The sequence below is a fragment of the Petaurus breviceps genome, unplaced genomic scaffold (genome assembly GCF_028583685.1).
Source record: "Petaurus breviceps papuanus isolate PSGF00001 unplaced genomic scaffold, PetGlider_PUasm1.0 41, whole genome shotgun sequence".
Classification (NCBI taxonomy): domain Eukaryota; kingdom Metazoa; phylum Chordata; class Mammalia; order Diprotodontia; family Petauridae; genus Petaurus; species Petaurus breviceps.
The window spans coordinates 10,276,884-10,286,694 of record NW_027186320.1 but is presented as its reverse complement, the minus strand read 5'-3'; the positions used below and the strand labels follow the sequence as shown (position 1 = coordinate 10,286,694).

General features: G+C 32.7%; 1 pseudogene; it reads right to left on the bottom strand.

The window, feature by feature from the left end:
• The window catches only part of LOC138171069 (KH domain-containing RNA-binding protein QKI pseudogene), a 51,529-nt pseudogene that overhangs the window by 7,593 nt on the left and 34,125 nt on the right, over window positions 1-9,811 (bottom strand).

The following is a 9,811-nucleotide window of genomic DNA, read 5'->3' as shown; positions in this document are numbered from 1 at the left end:
AGAGAGAGAGAGAGAGAGAGAGAGAGAGAGAGAGAAAGTGACAAGATGGTAACTTCTCTGCTTTATGATGGTAAAGATAGTGATAATAGTTGTTTTTTACATAGCTCATAGAAGTATAGAGCTCGATGACTGCAAATTACTTTATAAATTTAAAATGCTAATATTCCAATTAAGAAGGTTAGGAATAGATTTTAATGATTAGAATATTTTAAACTTTAAGTCTGCCAAACTGTATCAAGTATTTCTTAGCTAATTTCTCACCTTACATTTCAAATGCTTCACTTGTCTAAGCACAAAACAAGTGAAGTATGAGATGCACTACTATATTAATTAGTCACAGGAGTTTCTACTGAAGCAATACAAAATGGCACTTTAATTAGACTCAAAATATGACCTACTTTAAAATTATAAGTTGGTATAATTTTTTTTGATATTTTGGGGTAGAAAATCTCTCCCAAAAAGTCTCCTGAAAAAATAATAACTTTTGTGGGAAAACAAGCATTATTTTCACTTTCTTCTGTTGTTGTTGTTTTTTTTGTAATTTTGGAACTTTTAAGTTTTATGTTTTGGAATGATCAAGATATTTGTCCATTTCAAGAAATCCTGTCATGAGATCAGATCATAGATGCTATTGATTCCTAATTTAATTTTATTTAATTTCTTTAAGTTTTTCCACAAGACATATTAGATATGATAGTCAGAGGAACCTTTATACATGTATACATTTTAATCAGTCAGCAAATAAATATTTAAGAACATTTATTAAGAATTCATTAAGATCAATATTTTATTATATTATTATATTTATAAGGTACATTATTAAAGACTATGTGTCAGGTATGAGGATACAAAAGAAAGCAGAAGACCATCTCTGTCTTCAAGGAACTCATATTCTAATGGGAAACAATAAACCAAACATCAACAAATAAGCAGTATACAGGGTACATAGGACATGATTGAGAGAGTGATGGCATTAGAATTTAGAGGGAGTGAGAATGGCTTCTTTTAGAAGATAAAATTTCAGTTGAGACTTAAAGGAAGCCAGAAGGCAAAGATGAGGAGGTAGGATATGACAGGTTTGGGAGACAGAAAGAGAAATCGCTTGGACCCAAAAGATGGGGTATGTTATTCATGAATAGCAGGATCATTCTTACTAGATCAAAGGATATGTAGGTAGGAGTAAGATGTAAAAAGCCTGGAATGGTTTGAAGATGCCTACATTATAAAGAGATTTGAAAGTTTAACAAAGTGTTGATCTCAGATGTGACAGGAGTCACTTGAAGTTTACTGAGTAGTATTATAACATAGTTGGACTTGTGCTTTATGAAATTCACTTATTGGCTGAATGGAGGATGTATTGAAGTGTAAAGAGACTTGAATCAAACAAACTCACCTATGGGATGTTGCAATAGTGCAGGCATGAGGTGATGCATGGTCTCAGTCAGCGCAGTGTCAGTATCTGAGGAGAGAAAGGAGTGAATTTGAGAAACATTACAAAGATGAAATCAACAAGCCTTCATAACAGATTGTATATAATTGGGTGAGAGATATTGAGAAGAGGTAGATGACACCTAGGTTGCTAGCCTAAAGGACTGAGAGAATGGTGTTGCCCTCTACAGTAAAAATGAAAGTAATAGGAGAAGAGAGTTTAAGGGTATATATAATGAGTTCATTTTTAGACATGTTGAGTTAAGCTGCAGATGTCTACAGGACATCCAGTTAGGGAAAAACAATCTAGGTTATGAAGGGTTTTGAATGTCACATAAAAGATTTTATATTTAATCATCTAGGTGAGAGGAAGCCACTAAACTTGATTGAATAGCTTGAATAGTGAGGTTGGAGAAATTAAGCTGGATGCCAATAGAGAGGTTAGGGATTTGACAAGTAGAATTGAGAATGGATAAATAAATCCATTGTTATTCATGAGATCACCAAGTGAGGTAGTATAGAAGGAAGAGAAAAGAAGGCCCAGGAGTATAATAGAAATTCTTCTACACTACATTTTGCTCCACTATATAAGCATTTTAATACTTTAGCAAAATTGTGACTATTTGATCACTGAGAATACCAAAACTTCACAGAAGGAAGGAAACTTTTAGATGGCCTATGTGTTTCATTCAACTAATCTAAAGACTTGATTGGAATTGATTTAGAGAAATAGAATCATACCTAGAGTCAGTAAATCATAGAATGTTTAATATTAGAAAAAAACATTTTAGGGGCGGCCAGTTAGCACAACGAGTGAGAGCACTGGGTCCAGTGCTGGGATGACCTGGGGATTGAATCTGGGCTCAGACACTTAAAACCCAACCATAAACACCTGGCTGTGTAACCTTGAGAAAGTTACTTAACCTGAATTGCTCAGGGGCAGCCAGGTGGCTTAGCGAGTAAGAGCACCAGCTCCAGTGTCTGGATGACCTGGGGATCAAATCTGGACTCAGATACTTAGCACCACACCCAGAAATAACTGGCTGTGTAACCTTGAGCAAGTTATTTAACCCTGATTGCTCTTAAAAAGAAAACAAAAAAAAAAACATTTTAGTCATATTCTATATGAGGAAGCAGAGTCCCAGAAAAGCTAAAATGATTTAATGAAAATCATAGTGTAACTATTGGCAGTTGGGGATTAGAAGAGAACCTAGGCCTGCCACATTCTAATCTGTGATTCAGATGAAGATTGTGTTCAGATATTTACAATACAAACATATCTGAATGAGTGATGGTATGTTCAGATATATTTTTTCAAAATAATTAATTAGAAAGTTTTTCACCCAAATCCACTGATTGTTTTTAAAGTCAAATGACTGGTTATTTAAAAAAATAAAATGATTGCCTATTTACCATTAAAATATTGATTGGTTCCATTACCAAAATACTTCATGACTGTGATTCATTTTTATAAACCAAACAGAGAAAGAATGAGATGGTAAGATTAGTGTTGTACATTAAAAAGTAACATTCATGGGAGAAAATCCAGAAACTACAGGAGAGAAACTACTGGAGGAAAATAATTAGATGCCATTCAAAAGAGGGAAAAAGCAGAAGTGGTATTGCTGTGAGAGTATACTACAGACTTCGAAGCTGAAAGGAAGAAATAGCTGAAGAGTTCAGGAAACATCAAAAGCCTGGCATGGAAACATAGTATGTTTATTATGTGTAATTTCAGTTGTCTTTAATTCAGCTGGGGCTCTCATGCTGCTGAAAGCACATCAGCCATTAAATTTTGGGCTTCCTCAATGATAATTTTGTTCTTCAGTTAGTAGAAGCCTCAACATACACTACTGATATGCAAGACCAAATTTTAATGAACTCAGAAGAAATGCTTCCTGAATATAAAAACAATAGGAACTTTGGGGAGAAGTTGGTACTCTGCCCAATTATCCAACCTTCTGGAACATTCATTTTCTGTGATCCAGCCAAAATGTGTAGTCCTCATACACAATGCTACATTTCCTATCCCCATCCCTTGGCATCCATCATCCATGAATAGTATGTACTTCTCTCTTACTGTAGCCTCATAAAGCTCTTCATTCTCTTTAAGGTGTACCTCAAATGCTCTCTGCTGCATGAAGCACATCCTAATAATAATGCACTACTAGTGTGCTCCCTTTCAAACTGCTTTGTATTTAACTTTGCATAATTTGTGCTTAACTTATGTTTATGCTGAGTGGTTTTATTATGTTTTTCTTGCCTCACACATTAGAATGTAATTTTATTTAAAATAGGGAATCGTTAATTCTTTGTTTTATATCCCCAGTGCCTAGTACAAGGGCCCACATATAGAAAGGATTTTATAAATACTTGTATATTGATTGATAAGGTGGGAGAAAGGGGTGTTCAAGGAGAACTAGCACCTCTAGTGTGAGGGCTTGCCAAGTCCCTTTCAGGCTTCCTCATGTAACTTTGGCATATAGCTTCACCCAACTCCTTTCTGTGAATCCAAGCAGCAGTAGCATGTGCAGTAGCCACACTCTGGAATACTTGATAATTTGAGGGTTGGTGAAAGCCCACACAACTGTCAGTGAATTAAGAGTATGTCTACCCCAAACATATGAAGATTTCCCCTGATGGAAAAGGGGTATGAGAACAATTTACTCCAGTCATCATGAAGGTGACTGAAGCAGGTGCTATGCCACCCTATATTGAAGATGCCAAGATCATCCATTGCATACCAGGCCATTGTCAGTCATCCTCATTTTTATCTTTTCACTGGACTTTGATGACGCTAGAAATGACATTGAGATGGATGACTTTATGTAATTCTGCCTCACTTAAATCCGATTCACACATGAGCCAATTCATCACCCTGTGATGTCATTGGTCCTCTTTGAAAATGATGGACAAACAACAGAAGAAAGATGCATCAAGTTTTGAATGTGTCCTAGATTTTGATGATGAATCATTTAATCATTTGTGACTTTTTGTGACCCCATGGACCTATCTATGGGGTTTTCTTGTCAAAGATATTAAAGTGGTTTGCCATTTCCTTGTCTAATGAATTAAGGCAAATAGAGGTCAAGTGACATGCCCAGAGCCATACAGCTAGTAAATGTGTGAGACCAGATTTAAATTCACATCTTCCTGACTCTAGGCCCAGCACTCTATCCACTGATCCATCAAGCTGCCCACCCCAAATTTTAGAAAAGTAAATGTCAAGGGTTTCAGAGGAAGCATAATTATAATTTCTTTGCTTCACATGCTTAACAGAGGATTCTGGTATAAAGGCTCTCAAGAATGGAGTTGCCTACAAAAGCAATCAAGTAACTCTTTACTTCTTACTGCAACATCCTGATAATTTTTCTTAATTATCACCACTTATAAATATCCCATCTTTTTTTAAGTTCAGTATATCAAAATATATCACTTAATTCTGATCATGCTGGTTATTCTCTACTAGCTTCTAGGTGACATTGTCCCTTCCTTCTCAAAGAATTCAGTACTTGGCTCATATTTGACTTCTTTATTATTTGATAATCTTCTTATCTTCTCCTCCATGAGATGCTTTTCCCTCTGATATTTTTTGTCACACTATGCTCTCATGATTGTCTTCCTACCTAACCGACTATTCCTTCTCAGTTACCTTTGCTTTGACTCTTTTTCTTCCCTATTCTAATCCATCATTCACATGACTACTGATCATGCCATTCTCCCTCCAACACACATACATAAAATCCAGTGGTTCCCCATTACCTCTAAAATCAAATATAAATTGTTCTGTTTAACATTTGAATGACTTCACAATCTGTCCCCATCCTACCTTTATGGCTTACTCATAAATTACTCCTATGCATTACTCTTTTCCCCACTACAACCATTCTAGCCTCATTCTTTTCCCTTAAAAACAATAGTCCAGCTCCAATCTTGATCCCATTTCATTGTGTTGCACCTACCTAGACTGCACTCCCTCCTCACATTTTCATCCTGAAGTCCATTTTTTTCCATTCAAGACTCAGATTAAAAAAAAAAAACCTTGCTCCATGACACAATTCTTGATTATTCAAATTTACAGTTTATCTTCCTCTAAGGTTAATTTATCTGTGTTTTTTCAGTAAGTTTTACCTCCATATGTGCATATAATTTTTCTAGTTAGAATACTATCTCATCAAGGACAAGAATTTTTTTGTTTGTTTTTTGAAATTTTTTCCTTTGTATCTCTAGTTCTAAATCTAATCTAAGGCACCTGACAGGTATTTAACATATGGTCCTCTGTGTTATTGAAGTTGCTGCTTCTTTTGATGGTCATAATAACCTCCTTTTTCCTCATTATTAAGAGATTCCTGAAGATGAGATTATGAACCAAGAATCATAGAGAAATAAACATTATAATATCACAGAGTTGCAAGATATCGTGAATATTTAGTGTAGCTCCCTCCCTTTTCAAATGAATTCCCAAAAGGTTGAAATTAATTGACTAAAGTTTGACAGGTTTTATGTGTACAAGTTTATTGACTAGGAATTAGCATAATAACATGGCCTATTTTCTTTACTATCCTCTAAAATTACATGAGACATTTTTTTTAGATAGCTCTTCCTTGAAACATTATTGGCATGGACTTCCAGATGTCAGTTTAATCCTTATGTACTTAAATTCTATCACAAATTCTTATATATTGTGACAAATAAAGTAGAAAGATGAGTAGGAAACATTTATAACAGAAAACTTACTGATGATTGAAATTGGTATCAACATTACAAAGTAATAGATTTGCATCGACATTGTGACCTCATGAAATTCCAAAAGCACCTCAGCTGTTCTAAAGTCAAATAAATTGTGCCATAACAAATTTGTGTTATGATTTTATTTGCTAAGTATACAGTTAGCAGATGATAACATTTATTTAATCAACTGTATGTTCTCTTCTTTACCTTTTTTCTATCAATTTTACCTGTATTTGGGGGGGGGTGGCAGGGGATTCTGATCAATATTTTGAGCTCTTTTTCTTATATTTTTCTTATGTACTAGGTTAAAATATTGGTTTTTCAGATTATTTTTCACTGAATCATTTTTTAGATTATACCCAAAGGCCTTTCTTTGATTCTAATTTAAATATTTTTTTTTCTATTTTCCAAATTTAGGCTTAGTTTATAATGATGATTTTTTAATTTTCTAAAATAACTGCTTTCAATATTACTGTAAACTTTTCTATTTAAGTACACTGAAATGGTTAGAAAAAACTAAAACTAAAATAAATGGTAGGGTTTTTCTTTCATCAAAGTTTTCCATACAATATTATCTCTTATATAATACTCTCTGAGAGAACATTTTTGAAGTTTTAGAACTTTGTTTTTTAGAAGTTATTATGCTCTTCTTTTTTTCACCCTCTAATAAAAACAATTGTTCTCCCCTAGATCTCTACATTCTACTTACTTAGTAAGACCTAGCTCTAAATCCATTCAAATTTTCCCTGGATAAAACAACTTTCATTCATCTCTCAATTTTTAAAAGTTCCATTGAAAACTATTGTGATATAAGAAATTATGAGTTCAATGATCTTAGAAAAACCTGAATATAGTTCCACAAAATAATGAAGAGCAAAAAAGAGCAGCACTAAGAGAATATTGAATATATTAACAGCAAAATTATTTTAAGATGCTATATTTATCCAGGAAAAGAAGTGATAAATAGAAACATTCATAGAGAGATTTTATATATATAATGTGTGTATATGTATATATACATATTATATATATAAATGCATATCTATCTAGATCTAGGTCTATCTATATTAATATCTATCTACATATGTGTTTTTGTCTAATGGGAGCTGTCTCTAGGGAGGGAGTGGGAAGAAATAGGAAAGCAACATGATAACTTTATTATTTATTTAAATGAAATAGCAAGTTGGACACAATAGTTTTGTAGATTCTTGTGCAATTATCTAATTTTTTTCTCTCTGAAACAAATTCTGATTTACTTAAGTTCAGAACAAGTTTTAAAAATTAAAAAAAAATTCATTGGCAATAAAATTCTAGATTATACAATTTAGTATATAATCACAAAAGGCCTTTTTTATTATTGTTTTATGTGTCTTTTAAATTAGATTATAAATTTTGAAGTGAGAGACCATAGTATCAACTGTTATTTTTATTTTAACCCCTAATTGACATGGATCAGTCATTCAGAACAAATCTAATTGATTAGTCAACTTCAAATATGGCCTCTGCCCTATGGAAAATTTTTTCTTGTTAGTCTTCTATCTTGACCTAAACATTCTGCCACTACAATCCTTTCAATATATTTTATCCACCAAAAATTATTTTTGAATCTATATCATTATTCATTAAGGAGGAATAGAAAATGAGACGAATACAAAACTAATGGACCTTGGCTTCTCATATTCTGTTAGGATAATGACTTTTTAGCTGTTCTTTAGGGTTTATGAACACTCCCAGAGGGAGTAATATTGTGTTCTTTTACATCAAAATTATTTGTGGCATTTGAATATAATTATAAGCTAAATTAATATGTTATCTATGTTACATAGTTTTAGACCATGTTTCAATAGAGCAATTCTGAATTTTGTAAATGTAGTAGTCAATTAGATACTTAGTACTTCTAAGATAAGTAAGCTTTATGATTTAACTCTGTCCAAAGTTCCCATGGCTTTGTAGACACAGGACCAACAAAGTATAAATAAAATAAAAATCCATTGTGAATTGAGTATATTTACCAGCTTGTGAGTAAATAAAAGTGGTTTCCTCTCAGCTTTTTGATGTCACAATTGTTATAAATATAATTTTCTATGATTCTATAACATTATTCTTCCCTTTGTATCTACATATGGTACTTACGTGTTACTAAAGAATATTTTTCCCATTTTGGCATGAAACACAGGGTTCAGTTTTCCTTTTCAGGGCCAACATAGATAAAATTTAAATATGAAAGACTGAAATAGCAAAACAGATTTCCATATTTATTAAAAATTATCTTCCAAATGAACTCAAAGTGTTTCAATATAATGTGATCTATGGAGTATAGGAGTTAGGGTCAAAAGATCTTGTCACTGAGGTGTTCTGGCACAATAATTCCCTCTATATATGAGAATTGTCCACAGTGACATATCCACAATGATAAGAGCAATGATTTTGCTGAAGTAATGAACAAGATTTAGCGGTAGCAAAGGACCTAGGAATAAAAAGAAAAAAGTATAGTTAATTAAATATAAAGGGAACAAAATTGGAGGTAAAAATCGAAGATATACTACTTTCAGATAGCTGATCCTAATAAGACTATAGAACTCCAAATTATAATAACATATAATACAAGTGTACAATATAACAAAGCCATTCATGTGGACTAGAATCATATTTGTTTTCTGGGCATACATATATGTATATATGAATATCATATATATTTTAATTCCCATATATGTATGCAAAAGTATGTGAATTGGACCTTTGTATGCATATGCTCACTATTTTTAATAGATTGTTATGGGAAGCTTCTGAAAGATACATTTATATATTGTATATATATATATATATATATATATGAAAAAAATGTTACTGATACAAAATAAGTCCCAACAGATTAATTTTATATAAGTATTTTGTTTTAATTCTCTGTTTTCATGGAGTTCAAATAAAGGATCTTTTAGAGTTTCATGTTACATATCATGATATTGCCCTCATTCATATGCTCTATTTCTTCTCAGGGAGAAATATTTGAAGTAGCACAGAATTTGCTCACATTATGATAGTAGATGGTGTGTCTCCTGAAGTCTCCTTTAAGTACAGTATTTTACCACAGAGTTCCAATGGAAGTTGGTGATTGATATATATACTACCAGTGCAAGTTAATCCTTTAGATTATGACATACAAGTTCTCATTAGCATATGGGGAAATAAGAATCATGATCATCAATCTAGTAAATTTATATATGATTTCTCCAAAATACATTCCTCCACAGCATCCTTATTGAATAGACAGTGGAAGAATAAGCAAGTCAATTTTATGGATGGGGGATTTCAGGTTTGGAAAGATTCAGTGATTTGATTTTACCTTCTAGATGTTACATTTGGATTTCTTTGTGTTCATCCAACTAATTAACAAAAAATTGGTCAACACTACAGGTCAAAGAACCAATCAATGCTCCCCAGTAACTAGCTAATATAAGTTATGGAAGATGTGCTGATTTGGAATGGGGGAGAGAGGGAGAGAAAGAGGCAAGGAAGTAAGAGAATGAGAGAGAAAGAAAATCTCCATACTGGTAGTTTCTTACAGAAGAGAAACCATAAGTGAAAGAGAAATAAATGAATGAGAGAGAAAGAAAGAAAGAAAGAAAGAAAGAAAGAAAGAAAGAAAGAAAGA